This window comes from Panulirus ornatus, chromosome 18 (assembly GCF_036320965.1).
Source record: "Panulirus ornatus isolate Po-2019 chromosome 18, ASM3632096v1, whole genome shotgun sequence".
NCBI lineage: Eukaryota > Metazoa > Arthropoda > Malacostraca > Decapoda > Palinuridae > Panulirus > Panulirus ornatus.
The window spans coordinates 3864214-3888812 of record NC_092241.1 but is presented as its reverse complement, the minus strand read 5'-3'; the positions used below and the strand labels follow the sequence as shown (position 1 = coordinate 3888812).

General features: G+C 43.7%; 1 protein-coding gene across 1 annotated transcript in view; it reads left to right on the top strand.

Annotated features, from left to right (window-relative positions):
• Positions 1-24599, top strand: part of LOC139755182 (uncharacterized) — a 622641-nt gene that overhangs the window by 1553 nt on the left and 596489 nt on the right.

The window sequence follows — 24599 nt, the reverse complement described above, 5'->3', positions numbered from 1 at the left end:
AGAAGTTGCACAACATGTCAGTGATATCTTAGATAAAGTTAAGTGAAGCTGGTTGATATTAGATTGTGTTGCAATAGGTATGATGATGGAAGACGTGGCTGATGGTCGCATATGTTCCACAAGGGTTTGACTTCTGCTAGACCACATGCTGCAAGGGAAAGGCCGGTAATTGGCTTCCACTGGACCGTGTGCCACAAGGCAATGGCTGGTAATTGATTTCTGCTGGACCATGTGTAATTGGTTTCTATTGGACCTTGCGCTACGAGTGAATGGCCGGTAATTGGTTTCTACTGGACCATGTGCCACAAGGTAGTGGCCGGTAATTGGTTTCTACTGGACTATATGCCACAAGGGAACAGCCGGTAGCTGGTTTTTACCTATACCATGTGCCAATTGGTTTCTACTGGATAATGTGCTACCGGGAATGGCCGGTAATTGACTTTTACGGGACCATGTGCCACAAGAGAATGTCTGGAGACCTTGGGTGGAGCTAGGATTGGGGTCATTGCTTCGATTGTGACACGAAACCACAAAGTTGTTACTATTGTTACAGTTGTTACTATCCTTGATAGTAGGGCGGTGTGGGCCGATGTCTTTAAAGGCAACACGGTATTGTGACCTAAGATAAAATGCATGGCAGAAGTGCAGGTTACAGAGCATTGTGAAACCTTTTTATCACTGGGCGACAAATACAGAAGCGAGCTGTCCTATTTGCGGGGAGTTAGGCCACCCATCTCCATCTGGTGTATAATGCTACGAGGATAATCTTGATATGAACAGCTACAATGAATCAAATAGTACCAGCAGCACTCGGACATATGAACATGGATCTCAGCACTGTGACTGCCTGGGTCGCTGACCTGCTGACTTATAGTCTAGTTTGACGTGGAGGAAAATTAACAGACGACAAATGTTCTGAGATACTTCACTGTTTATGTCCTCTTTCTTGCAACAAATAGTCGAAAGCCACAGTGTCGCCCATTACCTTCAGATTACGTTCACTGGACGACAGAAATTCGTAGACTAAAACCTGCAGAGTGCAGAGTATCCAGGAATGTTTTATTCACTCACCCAGAACAATTTGTTATTACGTTTTGAGAAACGCAGGTTCTTACCCGAACTGTCCGTGGCTGTTCGCTCACACTCTGAGCACGTTCTGTCTGGGTCACTATAGATACCTAAGAGTACCGGAAAGACCCACCAACATCCGAACAGGACAGAAAAGAAATCTTCGGTTACCGAAAGGGACTTTCAAAAAATTGATAAAGTAGGTCCCGTAGGTTGGTTTCTAAACTAACCTAACCTAACTTAACCTAACCTAACTTAACCTAACCTATGTCCACTTTAATCTTACTAAGTGTAGAAGTAATTAAGGCTTCTTTTCGGTCGTCGTCAGCAACGTTCTTTTCGCCTTTTCCGGTACTTACGCCACTCGAATTTTACCTTTCTGTTGTAAGTAAGTAGTGGCCCCGGGAAATCCTTGCAGCATAGTCGAAGTCTCAACGATGCTGGTTTTCTGTCTCTAACCATCTATATATCCCAAACTAATGTTCCAGACACTAGTACCTCAGAGGTAATGACCCCGAAACTAGACACTGAAAATAACACCTTTGAAACTATTCCCTATGAAAATGACGCCCGTGAAACTAACACCCATGAAGCTAACACCCATGAAACTTACACTCACGAAACTAGTACCAACGAAACTAACAGCCATGAAACTAGTGCCCATGAAACTAACTCCCATGAAGCTAACACCCATGAAAATTACACTCACGAAACTAGCACCAACGAAACTAACAGCCATGAAACTAGTGCCCATGAAACTAACACCAATGAAACTAGCGCCAATGAAACTAGCACCCGTGAAACTAGAGCCCATGAAACTAACTTCCATGAAACTAGCAGCCATGAAACTGTCACCCGTGAAACTAGCACCTATGAAACCATCACCCATAACACTAGCACCCATTAAACAGTTACCCATGAAACAGTTACCCATGAAACTAGCACCCATGAAACTATCACCCATGAAACTAAAACTAATGAAAGTAGCACCCATGAAACTAGCACTTATGAACCTAAAAACCATGAAGCTATCACCCATGACACTATCACCCATGAAACTACCACCCATGAAGCTAAAACCCGTGAAACCAACAACCATAAAACTAACAACCATGAAACTAACGCCCATGGAATTAACACCCATAAAGGTATCACCAATGAAACTAACAGCCATGAAAATGACAGCCATGAAACTATCATCTATGAAGATATCGTTCATTAAACTAACAGCCACGAAGCTAACAGCCATGAAACTAGACCCATAAAGCTAACACATTAAACTAACACTCATGAAGCTAACACCAAGATACTAGAACCCATGAAACTAACACCAATAAAACTAACGCCCATGAAACTAACGCCCATGGAAATGATACCCATAAAGGAATCACCAATGAAACTAACACCAATGAAACTAACACCCATGAAACTAACAGCCATGAAAGTATCATCTCTGAGGGTATGGTCCATGAAACTAACAGCCCTAAAACTAACAGCCACGAAGCTAACAGCCATGAAGCTAGACCCATGAAACTAACGTACATGAAACTAACGCTCATGAAGCTAACACCAATGATACTAGCACCCATGAAACTAACACCCATGAATCTATCGCCCATGGAACTAATACCCATAAAGGCATCATCAATGAAACTAACACCAATGAAACTAAGTCATGAAACTAGCAGCCATGAAACTATCATCTATGAAGTATCTTCCATGAAACTAACAGCCACGAAGCTAAAGCCATGAAACTGCACCCATGAAACTAACACACATGAAACTAACACTCATGAAGCTAACACCAATGATCCCAGCCCCCACGAAACTAAGACCCATGAAACTAGCACTCATTGAATTAACACCTATGAAAGTAGTACCCATGAAACTATTACCCATGTAACTGTCACCCATGAAACTAACACCCATGAAACTAGCGCCCATGAAAGTATCGCTCATGAAACTAACACCCATGAAAGTAACGCAAATGAAACTCTCATCCATGAAAGTAGCACCCATGAAACTGTCACCCTTGAAACTAGCACCCGTGAATCTAGCACCCATGAAACTAACGTCCATGAAATTCACGCCCATGAAACTAGCACTCATGAAACCAGCACCCATAAAACAAACACCCATGGAACTAACGCCTATGGAACTAACACCCACATAGGTATCACCAATGAAACTGACGCCAATGAAACTAACAGCCATGAACCCAACAACTATGACGGTATCGTCCATGAAACTAACAGCCATAACACTAACAGCCACGAAGCTACCTACCATGAAACTAGACCCATAAAACTAACACACATGAAACTAGACCCATGAAAATAACACACATGAAACTAGACCCATGTAACTAACACGCATGAAACTAACGCTCAAGAAGCTAACAGCATTGATACTGGCACCCATGAAACTAACACCCATGAAACTAACACACATGATACTAGTACCCATGAAACTAGCACCCATGAAACTAGCACCCATGAAACTAGCACACATGAAGCCAAAACCCCTGTAACTAACACCCATGAAACTATTAACCATGAAACTATTACCCATATAACTATCACCCATGAAACTAACACCCATGAAACTATCACCCATGAAACTAGCAGTCATGTAACAAAAACCCATGAAACTCGCACCCACGAAACTATCACCCATGCAACTAAAACCCCTGAGACTAGCACCCATGAAACTAGCACCCATGAAACTAACGCCCATGAAACTAATGCCTATGAAACTAACACCCATGAAACTAACCCCCATGAAGCTGGCACATATGAAACTTGTACCCATGAAACTAACACCTATGAAACTAACACCTATGAAAATAACGCCCATGGAACTAACACCCATAAAGGTATAGCCTTTGAAACTAGCACCAATGAAACTAACAGCCATGAAACCAACAGTCATAAAACTAACATCCATGAAGGTATCACCCATGAAACTAACACCCATAAAACTAACACCGATGAAGCTAACAGTCATGAAACTAGCACCCATGAACCTTACATCCATGAAACTAGCGCCATGAAACTAACGCCCATGAAACTTACACATATGAAACTAACACCCATGAACCTCACAATCATGAAACTAACACCCATGAAAATAGCGCCCATGATACTAGCACCCATGAAACTAAGACACATGAAACTAGCACCCATGAAACTGACGCCAATGAAACTAATTCTCATAAAACTAACAATCATGAAACTTACACCCCTGAAGCTAGCACTCATGAAACTAGTACCCACAAAACTAACACCCGTGAAACTAACACACATGAAACAAGCGTCCATGAAACTAACACCCATGAAACTATCACCTATGAAACTAACATCCATGAAACTAGCGTCTACGAAACGAGCACCCATGAAACTAGCAACCGTCAAACTTTAGTCTCAAAAATTTGGGATCCTCACAACTTTGGCCTCCCTCTTCTCTGGCTTCCTCTTTCCCTCTCTCTTGGTCTCCCTCCTCCCTGGCCTACAGCCTCCCTGCTCTTCAGTCCCCCTTCCAACCAGTACTAAATGTGCCAAGTAATCCTCACCTTATGATCTCAACACCCGGGGAGCAGCCCGGCTTGCTCAGCACAGATCTGCCCAGAGGACCCGGGGCACAGCACCAGCACCCACAGCACGGCCAAGCATCCGCAGCACAGCTCCACCTTCCGCAGCACAGCAGAGCACTCGCAGCAGACCCGCAGCACCCAGATCAACAGCCTAGTCCTCTGAGTACGGCTTAGCATCCAGTGCACAGCTCCAATAATAGTCCAGGCACGACGCAGCACCTGGAGAACAGCTTAGCCCTCTGAGTACAGCTTAGCATCTGCAGCACAGCCGGTCATCCTGACCACAGCCTGGGTACCTGGAGCACAGCCCAGTGCCCGGAGCTTAGCTTCAGGACCCAGACCACTGTCCAGTCACCCGGACCAGAGCCTGTACAGCCAACAGCGCAGCCTAACATAGCCTCTGCGTCCAAAGCACAGTCCAGTAACTGGAGCACGGCCCAGGGACATAACCTTAATCCCCGGCACACGGCCCAGTACCCGGAGCACCTGCCTACACCTAGAGCTCAGGTCGGCACACACACACACACACACACACACACACACACACACACACACACATGCAAACACAAGTCATCTATATCACCAACCATGAATCACCAAGAGCATTCGCCCACCCAATCCGCGTATGGGCACGCATGGTTTCGATTCCTAGGCACAGCAGTCGTCTCACAACCGTCCCAGGTGTACATCTTTCCCTCAGAGCCGCTCGATAAAGAGAAACCAGTAATAGAGCGGGAAGTGTCTACCTGCAGATTCCCACGTAGGAGTAAAGACCTACTACATATGTACAAGGTTAAGAGACAGGGCAACACCAGTGTAAAACTGTAAGACACAGATAGTAATCATAGATAGTAATCGCAAGGGTAATGATTACAGCCATGCGCCAACCCCAGTAGTGCCCCCAGCTGCGTGATGGATGGAACACAGTTCCTCCCATGCCTAATCTTCCTTCCTACCCACCATGCAGCGATGGCTGCTAGAGGGAAGGTGGAGCAGATCAGTGCAATTCTTGATCCCTCTTACGCCATCTATGAAGAAACACAACACACTTTAATCCTCCCGCCTCCCTCCAGCCATCACCCAGCAGTTAGGAAAGAAGTACTGCACCATCTTCGCCATCATCACCTCCTGCCATCAAACGTCCCTCAACCCCGAAGTTGCTGTTCGACACCAGCCGAACTCCCCCACTGGCCATGCCAAGAGCAGCTGATATCTTGCCATTGTGAACGTATTGAAATAGTCCCTACGTCTTTACCATATGTACTTTTTCTATATTTCAAGGCCTTACGCTATCATTATTATTATTATTATTATCATTATTATTATTATCATTATCATATCATTATATCATTATTATTATCATTTATCATCATTATCATTTATACACCCACAACAGCTTCCGTGGTGTGGTGGTAAGCGTCACTTGTCCTGAATCACGTGTGGACCCGCCAAGGAACGAATCCCTAACAGAGTAGTTGTCTCAGAGCCAATCCAGCTGTTCCTCCTCCCTTGAGGTTGGTCGAGTAATAGTACCTGGATCAGGCAGGGGTGGAGATCCTCCTCTCCAGTGTTGCTTCCGAAAGAAGGATCAGAGGAGAGAGCCAAATGAGGCTCTCATCTGATCCGGGCGCTACCTCCCCGTGCAGGAAGTAGCGAGTACATATATATATATATATATATATATATATATATATATATATTATCCCTGGGGATAGGGGAGAAAGAATACTTCCCACGTATTCCCTGCGTGTCGTAGAAGGCGACTGAAAGGAGAGGGAGCGGGTGGCTGGAAATCCTCCCCTCTCGTTTATAATTTTCCAAAAGAAGGAACAGAGAAGGGGGCCAAGTGAGGATTTCCCTCAAAGGCTCAGTCCACTGTTCTTATCGCTACCTCGCTAATGCGGGAAATGGCGTATAGTATGAAAAAAAATATATATATACATATATTCCTATGAGTCCACGGGGAAAATGAAACAGGAAAAGTTCCCAAGTGCACTTTCGTGTAAAAATCACATCATCAGAGGAGACACAAGAGAGAAATATAAGTCAGTTGACATACATCGAAGAGACGAAGCTAGGACGCATTTGGTAAACATGTGATCAAGATATTCCTATGAGTCCACGGGCAAAATGAAAGAGGATAAGTTCCCAAGTGCACTTTCGTGTAATAATCACATCAGGGGAGACACAAGAGCGAAATATAAGTCATGTTGACATACATCGAAGAGACGAAGCTAGGACGCATTTGGTAAACATGTGATCAAGATATTCCTATGAGTCCACGGGCAAAATGAAAGAGGATAAGTTCCCAAGTGCACTTTCGTGTAAAAATCACATCATCAGAGGAGACACAAGAGAGAAATATAAGTCATGTTGACATACATCGAAGAGACGAAGCTAGGACGCATTTGGTAAACATGTGATCAAGATATTCCTATGAGTCCACGGGGAAAATGAAACAGGAAAAGTTCCCAAGTGCACTTTCGTGTAAAAATCACATCATCAGAGGAGACACAAGAGAGAAATATAAGTCATGTTGACATACATCGAAGAGACGAAGCTAGGACGCATTTGGTAAACATGTGATCAAGATATTCCTATGAGTCCACGGGGAAAATGAAACAGGAAAAGTTCCCAAGTGCACTTTCGTGTAAAAATCACATCATCAGAGGAGACACAAGAGAGAAATATAAGTCATGTTGACATACATCGAAGAGACGAAGCTAGGACGCATTTGGTAAACATGTGATCAAGATATTCCTATGAGTCCACGGGGAAAATGAAACAGGAAAAGTTCCCAAGTGCACTTTCGTGTAAAAATCACATCATCAGAGGAGACACAAGAGAGAAATATAAGTCATGTTGACATACATCGAAGAGACGAAGCTAGGACGCATTTGGTAAACATGTGATCAAGATATTCCTATGAGTCCACGGGGAAAATGAAACAGGAAAAGTTCCCAAGTGCACTTTCGTGTAAAAATCACATCATCAGAGGAGACACAAGAGAGAAATATAAGTCATGTTGACATACATCGAAGAGACGAAGCTAGGACGCATTTGGTAAACATGTGATCAAGATATTCCTATGAGTCCACGGGGAAAATGAAACAGGAAAAGTTCCCAAGTGCACTTTCGTGTAAAAATCACATCATCAGAGGAGACACAAGAGAGAAATATAAGTCATGTTGACATACATCGAAGAGACGAAGCTAGGACGCATTTGGTAAACATGTGATCAAGATATTCCTATGAGTCCACGGGCAAAATGAAAGAGGATAAGTTCCCAAGTGCACTTTCGTGTAAAAATCACATCATCAGAGGAGACACAAGAGAGAAATATAAGTCATGTTGACATACATCGAAGAGACGAAGCTAGGACGCATTTGGTAAACATGTGATCAAGATATTCCTATGAGTCCACGGGGAAAATGAAACAGGAAAAGTTCCCAAGTGCACTTTCGTGTAAAAATCACATCATCAGAGGAGACACAAGAGAGAAATATAAGTCATGTTGACATACATCGAAGAGACGAAGCTAGGACGCATTTGGTAAACATGTGATCAAGATATTCCTATGAGTCCACGGGGAAAATGAAACAGGAAAAGTTCCCAAGTGCACTTTCGTGTAAAAATCACATCATCAGAGGAGACACAAGAGAGAAATATAAGTCATGTTGACATACATCGAAGAGACGAAGCTAGGACGCATTTGGTAAACATGTGATCAAGATATTCCTATGAGTCCACGGGGAAAATGAAACAGGAAAAGTTCCCAAGTGCACTTTCGTGTAAAAATCACATCATCAGAGGAGACACAAGAGAGAAATATAAGTCATGTTGACATACATCGAAGAGACGAAGCTAGGACGCATTTGGTAAACATGTGATCAAGATATTCCTATGAGTCCACGGGGAAAATGAAACAGGAAAAGTTCCCAAGTGCACTTTCGTGTAAAAATCACATCATCAGAGGAGACACAAGAGAGAAATATAAGTCATGTTGACATACATCGAAGAGACGAAGCTAGGACGCATTTGGTAAACATGTGATCAAGATATTCCTATGAGTCCACGGGGAAAATGAAACAGGAAAAGTTCCCAAGTGCACTTTCGTGTAAAAATCACATCATCAGAGGAGACACAAGAGAGAAATATAAGTCATGTTGACATACATCGAAGAGACGAAGCTAGGACGCATTTGGTAAACATGTGATCAAGATATTCCTATGAGTCCACGGGGAAAATGAAACAGGAAAAGTTCCCAAGTGCACTTTCGTGTAAAAATCACATCATCAGAGGAGACACAAGAGAGAAATATAAGTCATGTTGACATACATCGAAGAGACGAAGCTAGGACGCATTTGGTAAACATGTGATCAAGATATTCCTATGAGTCCACGGGGAAAATGAAACAGGAAAAGTTCCCAAGTGCACTTTCGTGTAAAAATCACATCATCAGAGGAGACACAAGAGAGAAATATAAGTCATGTTGACATACATCGAAGAGACGAAGCTAGGACGCATTTGGTAAACATGTGATCAAGATATTCCTATGAGTCCACGGGGAAAATGAAACAGGAAAAGTTCCCAAGTGCACTTTCGTGTAAAAATCACATCATCAGAGGAGACACAAGAGAGAAATATAAGTCATGTTGACATACATCGAAGAGACGAAGCTAGGACGCATTTGGTAAACATGTGATCAAGATATTCCTATGAGTCCACGGGGAAAATGAAACAGGAAAAGTTCCCAAGTGCACTTTCGTGTAAAAATCACATCATCAGAGGAGACACAAGAGAGAAATATAAGTCATGTTGACATACATCGAAGAGACGAAGCTAGGACGCATTTGGTAAACATGTGATCAAGATATTCCTATGAGTCCACGGGGAAAATGAAACAGGAAAAGTTCCCAAGTGCACTTTCGTGTAAAAATCACATCATCAGAGGAGACACAAGAGAGAAATATAAGTCATGTTGACATACATCGAAGAGACGAAGCTAGGACGCATTTGGTAAACATGTGATCAAGATATTCCTATGAGTCCACGGGGAAAATGAAACAGGAAAAGTTCCCAAGTGCACTTTCGTGTAAAAATCACATCATCAGAGGAGACACAAGAGAGAAATATAAGTCATGTTGACATACATCGAAGAGACGAAGCTAGGACGCATTTGGTAAACATGTGATCAAGATATTCCTATGAGTCCACGGGGAAAATGAAACAGGAAAAGTTCCCAAGTGCACTTTCGTGTAAAAATCACATCATCAGAGGAGACACAAGAGAGAAATATAAGTCATGTTGACATACATCGAAGAGACGAAGCTAGGACGCATTTGGTAAACATGTGATCAAGATATTCCTATGAGTCCACGGGCAAAATGAAAGAGGATAAGTTCCCAAGTGCACTTTCGTGTAAAAATCACATCATCAGAGGAGACACAAGAGAGAAATATAAGTCATGTTGACATACATCGAAGAGACGAAGCTAGGACGCATTTGGTAAACATGTGATCAAGATATTCCTATGAGTCCACGGGGAAAATGAAACAGGAAAAGTTCCCAAGTGCACTTTCGTGTAAAAATCACATCATCAGAGGAGACACAAGAGAGAAATATAAGTCATGTTGACATACATCGAAGAGACGAAGCTAGGACGCATTTGGTAAACATGTGATCAAGATATTCCTATGAGTCCACGGGGAAAATGAAACAGGAAAAGTTCCCAAGTGCACTTTCGTGTAAAAATCACATCATCAGAGGAGACACAAGAGAGAAATATAAGTCATGTTGACATACATCGAAGAGACGAAGCTAGGACGCATTTGGTAAACATGTGATCAAGATATTCCTATGAGTCCACGGGGAAAATGAAACAGGAAAAGTTCCCAAGTGCACTTTCGGCTACCATAAAAACCACACAGCCTAAATCTGGTCTTCTCGCCTGAGGAGTCACATAGAATTACCCGGAAGGGTCCGACGGATGGAAGCAAGAATGGTGTTAGACGGGAGTGCAGTGAGCTACGAAGAGGAGGAGAGGGATGCTCTTAGTCAACCTGCCAGTAATGTAGGCAAGAAGGAGAAGGGGAAACGTTGATTCTACATATAAACACCTCAGAGGCCATGATAGACGTAGGATAGACCAGTTTCTGGAAGTTAGACGAGAGGCCAGAACCAGAGGACATATCTGGAGGCTAGGCAGGAGTAGGGAGCGGAGGTATGTGAGGTGATCTCTCTCCAGCAAGGAGAACTGTTAGGTTCGCTCCTCTGTCTCGTGTCTATTGGGTTATCCAGTGATCCCAGCCTGGCTGCCTTTTGGGTCTTTCTCTAAAACAACAGGTGATCTGAGAACTTTCGCCGTTTTCCGCGTTAGCAAGGTAGCGCCAGGAACAGACGAAGAAACGCCACACCCGCTAACGTCCACTCTCTATCCACAACCAGGCCCCACGTATATTTTCATACTTTACCCTAGCCACTTCATACACCTGGTTCAGTCAATTGACAGCACTCAGGAAGCCAGCCACATCTACTGGTTGGGACTATAGGCCATAAAGTTTAATGATGTGTGTACAGATAGTACAAGACAATTTAGTAGTAAGTGTACGATGGCTCAGAAGTTATAATCAATATTCCCGTTCCTTAAATACTCATCTTTTTTATATCAATCTTCGTCTTTCACTGACATTTCCACGTCTGCACCAAGTGAAATAAGAGGCTAAGTTAAGACATGACAGTCACAAGGTCTGACAACATCCTCCTGTCATTCTCATACCCGGCACATCATTAATGCTGCCAGTCATATACTTTTCATACCAGGAATGTGTCAGTCACACCAATGTTTACCTGTTTCCTCTGCATCAATCCTGCCCATATTTATGAACGCCTTTGTACTAACAAATTATCTTAACGTCTCTCATATTTCATTTATTCTTTCACTGTTGCCATTATCAGTAGGCACTCCCCATACCTACTTGTCACTCCTTTTCTCTCTGTCTGTCTTTCTGTCTTTCTGTCTGTCTGTCTTTCTGTTTGTCTGTCTTTCTGACTGTCTTCCTCTCTGTCTGCCTCTCTCATCCATCCATTTCTTTCGACTCCCGAAACTCTTTCTGTGTCTGAGCAACCTGTAAAACCATCATTCACATTTGAGTATCATAATTATCAGCTTATGAAGCCATCATTTCTTTAATATCGAACACACTCGATTATCATAACTAGTTTTAGATGACACCATCAGTCCCTTAATGTCGAACACACTTGAGTTTTATGTCTGATAACACGTGAAATCATTATTCCCTTAATATCGATCACACTTTATTGTAAGTAATAGCATATGAAATTATCATTCCTTTAATAACTGTCACACTTGAGTATCATAAATGATATTTGAAACCATCATTCTAACAGATTTTAGTATTGTAACAAGCATATAAATCCATGATACCTTTAGCATATAAAACGCTTGAGTATCATAACTAATAACACGTGAAACCATTACTCCATTTTTGTATCCATCATAGTTGAGTTTTATCACTAATAACACAGAGGCCTCATGCAGTAATGCCTTTTGAAGTCACTAATCCTTCACCATAACTTCCACGTCTGTCTTCCCACAGCTAACTGTACCACGTCACGTTCCTCACCCTCTTCTGGTCAGAGGTTTCTACCCTCCTGTTACCGTGTATGATACGAACCACTACAACAACCTATCTGTTTACATATCTACAATATCCTTGTGTTGGCAATCATCGCTAATCCCTCTTACATTGCACTAAAAAACAAAAGGGGATATATATATATATATATATATATATATATATATATATATATATATATATATATATATATATATATATATATATAAACTCGTATATGGCTGTAGGAATGCTGTACAAGTACATACGTACGTCCGATACTAAACGTATCATTCATTGGAATTCATTTTATTGAGCTGGGATTTCCTAGCCTTTATGTTGGCAACTGGCAGGGCGTTCAAACCCCCCCATGAGTTCACTTGCGATCAGGCTAACCTGACGAGTGAAATCATCCTATCCATTGTTGTATTTTGGTGTAGAAATGATATGTCTGCACGCCCGCCACTGGTGATGAGGAGGAGTCAGGACAAATATAACGTGTGGGAGTTTTTACCGATGGTCTGAAACGTATCCAATGTGGTCATTTTTGGCCAGCTTTATCCTTAAAGTCGTCCGTGAGCCACGTCCTGTTTGTCGTGGGCAGACTTCCAACAAGCCATCTTCAACGTTGCTGTACCAGGGAAAGATACCATTATGTGTATTTGTTTCTCAAACTGATGGAAATATGAAAAATCAGTAGCACACACACACACACACACACACACACACACACACACAATTATATAGATAGATGTTACCGGATTACCCCACAAGAGAAATGTCACCTTTGGCGAGCTGTCAGTAGGAGTAAAGTCCTGTAACATAAGTCACTCTTAAGGAGTCCACACTTCACTGTTTCTGGAAGTAGGGCAGCCTTGGGTAAAATCCTGGGCAACACCACGACTCCATCACAGAAATGGATCCTAGGATAGTTATATATGTATATATATATATATATATATATATATATATATATATATATATATATATATATATATATATATATATATTTCAACTTGTATAACCTGGTCGGCCGGACGCTTGTCTCTGGCATTCCAGCGGAGCGTTCATTCAAACTAGAGGTTCGTTAATCTATTTTTTCCGTTTTCTGACAAAGTTTGTCCAATTTTAAATTCTGTGTAAGGATGCATTTGTTCATTCACGAAGTTTGTTCCTCTGGCGAAATTCTTCCCGGGCCAAAGTTTCGATAATTGTAGAGAAATATTAGTTCCTTCCTTGGTAGGATGTTGCAGTTTGGCTCTTTGTTTTTTTCATTATTCTTTCTCTTGTTTCTTGGGCGTTTGCCGAGCGAGTGAAAGCTCACTGTGGCTCTGAAGGAGTGGCATGTGGTCACTCCCCACGCCCTGGGCGACGGGCCCTCACGCCTTACCAGTAACGTTTTATAATAAATGAATATATACAAAACTCGAATGTGTCGGTGGGTGACGCTGGCTGCACTATCTGGCCTCCCCCGCCACCCTCCCTCAACTAAAGCTGTAAATCCCGCTCAACAGCCAAGACGCCCGACCTTGTCAGCCTCACGCGGCTGTTCAACACATCTCTTTAAGCACCAAATATGTCCTTATCCCTAGCCTATTAACAGTAGCTGCCGGGGAGACATTTCACCCTACCACTCTTAAACCCTTAACTACGCCAGCAGTGTCACCCTTAACACTAGGAGCTCGGGGTTGAAGGCAAGGGGTACATAACCAAGGGGTAACTGTGATGGCGATAATATGAAAGACAGTAAAGTTGGGTTGAGCGGACGCCGGCCGCTTGGTACAAACGGGTGTTCGCTGTAGCCGAGGGGATCCATGGACCCAGCTCCTCTTTAACCTTCAAGCTGGTATGCCCTTTTGGGTCATGAGGGGACCAGGCCGGCGGGGGCGCTTCCCCCTCATATCACTAACTGCTTGTTTGTGTCCTACTGTGGACGGTTAGGGAGGCCATCGACGCCTGATTGTACCAGTCGATTGCCAACTCGCTGATTGCTTAACATTTTTTTCCTTAAAAAAAAAACATTGATAAATCTCTTTAGCTTTGATGAATTATTGAATTACATCATTCATAAACATTTGACTTAGCACGTTACTTTATTGTAAGTAATAACTGAATGATGATTAAGATCCCTGTAGAAAACGCATTGCTATTTGAAATACGAAAAGAATATCGTTTGGTTTCACGCATACAACAAATGCTCCTCTGTTGCTGGCCTGAAACCGCTCAGCCTCCGAAAGGTTTCGTGTATCAATGGATAATCCAATCATTCACAGGAATAGGTTTCACGTATTTTTTTTTTCTCTTTTATATTTATCTCTTGCAAACTGGTAAAACCTTCGTCGTCTTTTCATACAAACATACGTGACTGTGTGAGTGTGAAACCTGGGTAGGTTTTCAGACCAGAGGTCTCAGTTATGCAAAGACTTAATATGATCACTGGTCTCCATCACGACCGACAGTTGACCGTCACAACTGATCAGAAAGGTTGACCGTCACAACTGACCAGCAAGGCTGACCTCCACAACTGACCAGCAAGGTTGACCGTCACAACTGACCAGCAAGGCTGACCTCCACAACTGACCAGCAAGGCTGACCGCCACAACTGACCCACAAGGTTGACCGTCACAACTGACCAGCAAGGTTGACCGTCACAACTGACCAGCAAGGTTGACCGTCACAACTGACCAGCAAGGTTGACCGTCACAACTGACCAGCAAGGCTGACCTCCACAACTGACCAGCAAGGCTGACCGTCACAACTGACCAGCAAGGCTGACCGTCACAACTGACCAGCAAGGCTGACCTCCACAACTGACCAACAAGGCTGACCGCCACAACTGACCCGCAAGGCTGACCGTCACAACTGACCAGCAAGGTTGACCGTCACAACTGACCAGCAAGGTTGACCGTCACAACTGACCATTACACATGACTGTGTCTCATCGAACCAGCAAAGTCGACCGTCACAACGAACCTGCATAGTTGACCGTCACAAACAGACCAGCGCAGCAAATTGTCACAGCTGAACGTCAGAACTTAACATACAGAACTTATAATTACCTATATGAGCCAGAACTGATCATTGGAACTTTAAACACCACAGTGTTACCACTAGTTGAGATGGTCATTTGTGATGGACAGGTGTGATGGACAGGCATTTGTGGTGGAGAGTTGTGGTTAGTTTGCCGTTGTTATGGACAGTTTTGGTTGACAGCTGTGGCTGAGAGTTGTGATGGGCAGTTCGTCAGAACATCGCTACAACTGGTTTTCTGAATTTATTATTATAAATAACCGTCAGAACGTAACGCCACGTAATGTGACAGTTGACACACACACACACACACACACACACACACACACACACACACACAACCAATACAGCCAATCACCACAGATGACCAACGCAGCTGACACACCACAACTACCCAGTGCAACCAATGGACCACAATTGTCCATCACAGCTGACCACCTGAACTCTCCATCATCTCAGACCATCACAACTGTCCATCACAACTGTCCGTCACATCTTTCTTTCACCTCAGACCATCACAACTGTCCATCACAACTGTCCATCACAACTGTCCGTCACATCTTTCTTTCACCTCAGACCATCACAACTGTCCATCACAACTGTCCATCACAACTGTCCGTCACATCTTTCCTTCACCTCAGACCATCATAACTGTCCATTACAACTGTCCATCATATCTTTCCTTCACCTCAGACCATCATAACTGTCCATTACAACTGTCCATCAAATCTTTCCATCACAATAGGCCACCACAACTCCTCATCACAACTGTCCGCCACTAATGACCAATCCAACTGCCCATCGCAACTTTCCGTCATAACTGTCCACCTCAAATGGTTAACACAAGTAATCAGTACAACTCTCCATTATAGCTGTCCATCACAACTTCATCCAAATATCCGCCATAACCGTCAGTCCCTACTGTCCGTCTTAACTGTCGAATACAACTGTCGACCACAACCTTTCACCACTATTGTCCATCAGATATGTCGTTTTACATCTGCCTATCACAACCACAACTGTCCATCATAACTGTCAGCCACATCTCTCGACCGCAGAGACCCACCACAAGAGTCTATCACAACTGCCCACCACAACTGCCTCTCCATAACAACTCTCCACGACAACTTTATCAACTGTCCACTACAAATGACCATCTCAACTAACCATCACAACTGTCTACCACATCTATCACAAATGTCCATCACAACTGTCAACTACAAATGGCCATCGCAATTGTCCATCACAACTGTCCACACTACCACCCACCACAGTTGTCCACACTACCACCCACCACAGTTGTCCACACTACCACCCACCACAGTTGTCCACACTACCACCCACCACAGTTGTCCACACTACCACCCACCACAGTTGTCCACACTACCACCCACCACAGTTGTCCACACTACCACCCACCACAGTTGTCCACACTACCACCCACCACAGTTGTCCACACTACCACCCACCACAGTTGTCCACACTACCACCCACCACAGTTGTCCACACTACCACCCACCACAGTTGTCCACACTACCACCCACCACAGTTGTCCACACTACCACCCACCACAGTTGTCCACACTACCACCCACCACAGTTGTCCACACTACCACCCACCACAGTTGTCCACACTACCACCCACCACAGTTGTCCACACTACCACCCACCACAGTTGTCCACACTACCACCCACCACAGTTGTCCACACTACCACCCACCACAGTTGTCCACACTACCACCCACCACAGTTGTCCACACTACCACCCACCACAGTTGTCCACACTACCACCCACCACAGTTGTCCACACTACCACCCACCACAGTTGTCCACACTACCACCCACCACAGTTGTCCACACTACCACCCACCACAGTTGTCCACACTACCACCCACCACAGTTGTCCACACTACCACCCACCACAGTTGTCCACACTACCACCCACCACAGTTGTCCACACTACCACCCACCACAGTTGTCCACACTACCACCCACCACAGTTGTCCATCACAACTCTCCATCCTAGCTGTCAGCTGCAACTCGGTACCATAACTACCCACCACAACTGTTCACTACAACTGATTATCACAACATTTTATTACAACTGTTCATCACAACTCCGCTTCAACTATCACAACTGCCCATTAAAACCATCCATCACAGTTTTCCACTCAACTAACAACCACAAATGTCTATCACAACCGTCTACCACAACTGCCCTACACAACCGTTCATCACAACCGTCCAGTGCAACTGTCCACCACATTCGTCCATCACAGCTCTCCACCACAAATGATCCTCACAACTGTCCATCACAACTGTCCACCACAACTGTCTATAACAGCTGTCCACCGCAACTGTCTATAACAGCTGTCCACCGCAACTGTCTATAACAGCTGTCCACCACAACTGTCTATAACAGCTGTCCACCACAACTGTCTATAACAGCTGTCCACCACAACTGTCTATAACAGCTGTCCACCGCAACTGTCTATAACAGCTGTCCACCGCAACTGTCTATAACAGCTGTCCACCACAACTGTCTATAACAGCTGTCCACCGCAACTGTCTATAACAGCTGTCCACCACAACTGTCTATAACAGCTGTCCACCACAACTGTCTATAACAGCTGTCCACCGCAACTGTCCACCACAAATGTCCAACACAGCTCTCAACCACAAATGATCCTCGAAACTGTCCATAACTACTGTTCTTCACAACTGTTCATAACAGCTGTCCACCACAACTGAAAATCACAAATGTTCATCACAACTCTCCACCACAACTGACAAATACATGCTCACTATAACTCTCTTCCACAAATGTCTATCACAATAGTCCAACACAACCGTCCATCAGAACTGTAAACCGCAACTATCCAACAACAGCTGTCCACCACAACTCTCCACCACAACTCTCCACCACAACTGTTCACTACAACTCTCCACCACAACTCTCCACCACAACTCTCCACCACAATTGTTCACTACAACTGTCCACCACAACTCTCCACCACAACTGTCCACCACAAGGAACCATCGCAACTGGCCACCTTAACAGACACCCAGGACCAGTGATGCGATCGTTAGACCATCCAGGTGTTAGCAGTGGCCGCTCTTACCTCACGTCTGGGCTGCCTCCCCAGCTACTGCTACTGACCTGAGACGGTAGCCAGCCCTTCACCCAGGTCGTGGTGGTTGTGGGTACAGCTCTACATGTAGGTTCAGCAGGTCACAGGTCCAACATGCTGCACAAACTCAGGAGGTTCAGGTGTTCTGGTATCGCCTGGTGACTGCTCCTGGTCATAAGGACAAGTGGTATTCATGATCACATCTTAAGAACAGACATGATGCCTTGTGGTTATGCTGACCGTGACGCGTTCACAGACCGTCATGGGTCAAGCGGCAGTCGTTCCACCGTCAATCTTGCTGTTCATCTTCCCTTACTGTGTGGTCTTGTATCTCCCCTCATGATGTGAACATTACACGAAAGTGCACTTGGAACTTATCGTGTTTCATTTCCCTGTGTAAGAAAAAGGAATATATATATATATATATATATATATATATATCAAGGATATATATATATATATATATATATATATATATATATATATATATATATATATATATATATATATATATATCCTTGATTTTGGTTTATTATATATGAAAGGAAAACAATGCCTCATTATCGATAAATTTGGGTATGCTGGTGAGCACCTGGTCCATTTTCCACTCTGGTGGATCTGTATTATGGAACTGAATGCAGATGTCGATACGAGGGAAGCCTACAAACTCTCGTACCTTTTTACGAAACGTATTGTAAAAGTCGACGTGGTTGTACATGCCCTTGTAAGTACGGCCGTTTGCCGCGTAGTTTGAGATTCGGATGACGTTTGAGTTCATTCCTACCCAACCACGGTGAAGCCTACGAAGTCTGGGGCGCTGGCGAGTTCGGACGCCAAGCATCAGTTTGGTTCGCTGTCGAGTTCGAGCTCCAGGTACCCTAACTGTGAACCATATCCTGTATGGATTCATCTCCTGGACAATGAACCTCTGGGAAATGACACCCATCCCCTCCCTCCTTTCCCGGCACTGGCTACACAACATCATCAATTACTCAATGTCTCTCGAGAGATATGAAGGAGTCAGAGATGTTATGACCACGAGACAGAGATGGTCGACTCATCTCTCAGCGTCTCGATCATGAGCGTCCGAACGCCACAGGATATATTCCACAGCGGTGCGAGACTGCGCCAGGCTTCCCCTATAGACCCATGATAGATGGATGTATTGGCAGGAATCCAAATCAATTTACTTTAACCAGGGTAATGGTGTTTCACCAGCCAGTTTACACGCAGGTCCTGCCAGTGGCGGCGGTGACCAACTGCCCAATTTTCATATTTCAAGCTTCGGACGCAGCCAAGGAGCTTTCCAGATATGATCTTTAATGCTAGATTTGAGGGACAGTTTATATATATATATATATATATATATATATATATATTTTTTTTTTTTTTCTTTTTTATACTTTGTCGCTGTCTCCCGCGTTTGCGAGGTAGCGCAAGGAAACAGACGAAAGAAATGGCCCAACCCACCCCCATACACATGTATATACATACGTCCACACACGCAAATATACATACCTACACAGCTTTCCATGGTTTACCCCAGACGCTTCACATGCCTTGATTCAATCCACTGACAGCACGTCAACCCCGGTATACCACATCGCTCCAATTCACTCTATTCCTTGCCCTCCTTTCACCCTCCTGCATGTTCAGGCCCCGATCACACAAAATCTTTTTCACTCCATCTTTCCACCTCCAATTTGGTCTCCCTCTTCTCCTCGTTCCCTCCACCTCCGACACATATATCCTCTTGGTCAATCTTTCCTCACTCATTCTCTCCATGTGCCCAAACCACTTCAAAACACCCTCTTCTGCTCTCTCAACCACTCTCATTTTATTTCCACACATCTCTCTTACCCTTACGTTACTCACTCGATCAAACCACCTCACACCACACATTGTCCTCAAACATCTCATTTCCAGCACATCCATCCTCCTGCGCACAACTCTATCCATAGCCCACGCCTCGCAACCATACAACATTGTTGGAACCACTTTTCCTTCAAACATACCAATTTTTGCTTTCCGAGATAATGTTCTCGACTTCCACACATTCTTCAAGGCCCCCAGAATTTTCGCCCCCTCCCCCACCCTATGATCCACTTTCGCTTCCATGGTTCCATCCGCTGCCAGATCCACTCCCAGATATCTAAAACACTTCACTTCCTCCAGTTTTTCTCCATTCAAACTCACCTCCCAATTGATTTGACCCTCAACCCTACTGTACCTAATAACCTTGCTCTTATTCACATTTACTCTTAACTTTCTTCTTCCACACACTTTACCAAACTCAGTCACCAGCTTCTGCAGTTTCTCACATGAATCAGCCACCAGCGCTGTATCATCAGCGAACAACAACTGACTCACTTGCCAAGCTCTCTCATCCCCAACAGACTTCATACTTGCCCCTCTTTCCAAAACTCTTGCATTCACCTCCCTAACAACCCCATCCATAAACAAATTAAACAACCATGGAGACATCACACACCCCTGCCGCAAACCTACATTCACTGAGAACCAATCACTTTCCTCTCTTCCTACACGTACACATGCCTTACATCCTCGATAAAAACTTTTCACTGCTTCTAACAACTTTCCTCCCACACCATATATTCTTAATACCTTCCACAGAGCATCTCTATCAACTCTATCATATGCCTTCTCCAGATCCATAAATGCTACATACAAATCCATTTGGTTTTCTAAGTATTTCTCACATACATTCTTCAAAGCAAACACCTGATCCACACATCCTCTACCACTTCTGAAACCACACTGCTCTTCCCCAATCTGATGCTCTGTACATGCCTTCACCCTCTCAATCAATACCCTCCCATATAATTTACCAGGAATACTCAACAAACTTATACCTCTGTAATTTGAGCACTCACTCTTATCCCCTTTGCCTTTGTACAATGGCACTATGCACGCATTCCGCCAATCCTCAGGCACCTCACCATGAGTCATACATACATTAAATAACCTTACCAACCAGTCAACAATACAGTCACCCCCTTTTTTAATAAATTCCACTGAAATACCATCCAAACCTGCTGCCTTGCCGGCTTTCATCTTCCGCAAAGCTTTCACTACCTCTTCTCTGTTTACCAAATCATTTTCCCTAACCCTCTCACTTTGCACACCACCTCGACCAAAACACCCTAAATCTGCCACTCTATCATCAAACACATTCAACAAACCTTCAAAATACTCACTCCATCTCCCTCTCACATCACCACTACTTGTTATCACCTCACCATTTGCGCCCTTCACTGAAGTTCCCATTTGCTCCCTTGTCTTACGCACTTTATTTACCTCCTTCCAGAACATCTTTTTATTCTCCCTAAAATTTAATGATACTCTCTCACTCCAACTCTCATTTGCCCTTTTTTTCACCTCTTGCACCTTTCTCTTGACCTCCTGTCTCTTTCTTTTATACATCTCCCACTCAATTTTATTTTTTCCCTGCAAAAATCGTCCAAATGCCTCTCTCTTCTCTTTCACTAATACTCTTACTTCTTCATCCCACCACTCCCTACCCTTTCTAATCAACCCACCTCCCACTCTTCTCATGCCACAAGCATCTTTTGCGCAATCCATCACTGATTCCCTAAATACATCCCATTCCTTGTAGATTTATGTGCTGAAAAAGGACTGATGATTGGGAATACCTGGTTTAAAAAGCGAGATATACATAAGTATACTTATGTAAGTAGGAGAGATGGCCAGAGAGCGTTATTGGATTACGTGTTAATTGACAGGCGTGCGAAAGAGAGACTTTTGGATGTTAATGTGCTGAGAGGTGCAACTGGAGGGATGTCTGATCATTATCTTGTGGAGGCTAAGGTGAAGATTTGTATGGGTTTTCAGAAAAGAAGAGTGAATGTTGGGGTGAAGAGGGTGGTGAGAGTAAGTGAGCTTGAGAAGGAGACCTGTGTGACGAAGTACCAGGAGAGACTGAGTACAGAATGGAAAAAGGTGAGAATATATATATATATATATATATATATATATATATATATATATATATATATATATATATAAGTGAGTGTGCACTTTCATAGAGCATATAATGCCCTCTAACAGCAAGGATTCGAACCGCAACCATTTGTGTGGGATCTGGGTACTCAGCTCCCACACAGTTTGTAGCTGTTCTAATCCTTGCTGTTGATTGTTATATATATATGTATATATATATATATATATATATATATATATATATATATATCTGTAGCTGCTGGGTAGATTTCAGCGTGTCAGTGCGTCTCTGTGGCTCTCACGCAGGGAGTTACGGTGGTCGGCTAACAGGACCTGTCAACACTGGTTTGGTTCACAGATCCTTAAGGAGCACCGGGCTGGCATCCCTCATCCACCACCCGAAGGACGCTCTCAGTAAGGGGTCACTTCCCTTGGATGCATATATATATATATATATATATATATATATATATATATATATATATATATATATATTTTTTTTTTTTTTTTTTTTTTCTTTTGCCGCTGTCTCCCGCGTTTGCGAGGTAGCGCAAGGAAACAGACGAAAGAAATGGCCCAACCCACCCCTATACACATGTCTTGATTCAATCCACTGACAGCACGTCAACCCCGGTTTACCACATCGCTCCAATTCACTCTATTCTTTGCCCTCCTTTCACCCTCCTGCATGTTCAGGCCCCGATCACACAAAATCTTTTTCACTCCATCTTTCCACCTCCAATTTGGTCTCCCTCTTCTCCTCGTTCCCTCCACCTCCGACACATATATCCTCTTGGTCAATCTTTCCTCACTCATTCTCTCCATGTGACCAAACCATTTCAAAACACCCTCTTCTGCTCTCTCAACCACGCTCTTTTTATTTCCACACATCTCTCTTACCCTTACATTACTCACTCGATCAAACCACCTCACACCACACATTGTCCTCAAACATCTCATTTCCAGCACATCCATCCTCCTGCGCACAACTCTATCCATAGTCCACGCCTCGCAACCATACAACATTGTTGGAACCACTATTCCTTCAAGCATACCCATTTTTGCTTTCCGAGATAATGTTCTCGACTTCCACACATTCTTCAAGGCTCCCAGAATTTTCGCCCCCTCCCCCACCCTATGATCAACTTCCGCTTCCATGGTTCCATCCGCTGCCAGATCCACTCCCAGATATCTAAAACACTTCACTTCCTCCAGTTTTTCTCCATTCAAACTCACCTCCCAATTGAATTGACCCTCAACCCTACTGTACCTAATAACCTTGCTCTTATTCACATTTACTCTTAACTTTCTTCTTTCACACACTTTACCAAACTGAGTCACCAGCTTCTGCAGTTTCTCACATGAATCAGCCACCAGCGCTGTATCATCAGCGAACAACAACTGACTCACTTCCCAAGCTCTCTCATCCACAACAGACTTCATACTTGCCCCTCTTTCCAAAACTCTTGCATTCACCTCCCTAACAACCCCATCCATAAACAAATTAAACAACCATGGAGACATCACACACCCCTGCCGCAAACCTACATTCACTGAGAACCAATCACTTTCCTCTGTTCTTACACGTACACATGCCTTACATCCTTGATAAAAACTTTTCACTGCTTCTAACAACTTGCCTCCCACACCATATATTCTTAATACCTTCCACAGAGCATCTCTATCAACTCTATCATATGCCTTCTCCAGATCCATAAATGCTACATACAAATCCATTTGCTTTTCTAAGTATTTCTCACATACATTCTTCAAAGCAAACACCTGATCCACACATCCTCTACCACTTCTGAAACCACACTGCTCTTCCCCAATCTGATGCTCTGTACATGCCTTCACCCTCTCAGTCAATACCCTCCCATATAATTTGCCAGGAATACTCAACAAACTTATACCTCTGTAATTTGAGCACTCACTCTTATCCTCTTTGCCTGTGTACAATGGCACTATGCACGCATTCCGCCAATCCTCAGGCACCTCACCATGAGTCATACATACATTAAATAACCTTACCAACCAGTCAACAATACAGTCACCCCCTTTTTTAATAAATTCCACTGCAATACCATCCAAACCTGCTGCCTTGCCGGCTTTCATCTTCCGCAAAGCTTTTACTACCTCTTCTCTGTTTACCAACTCATTT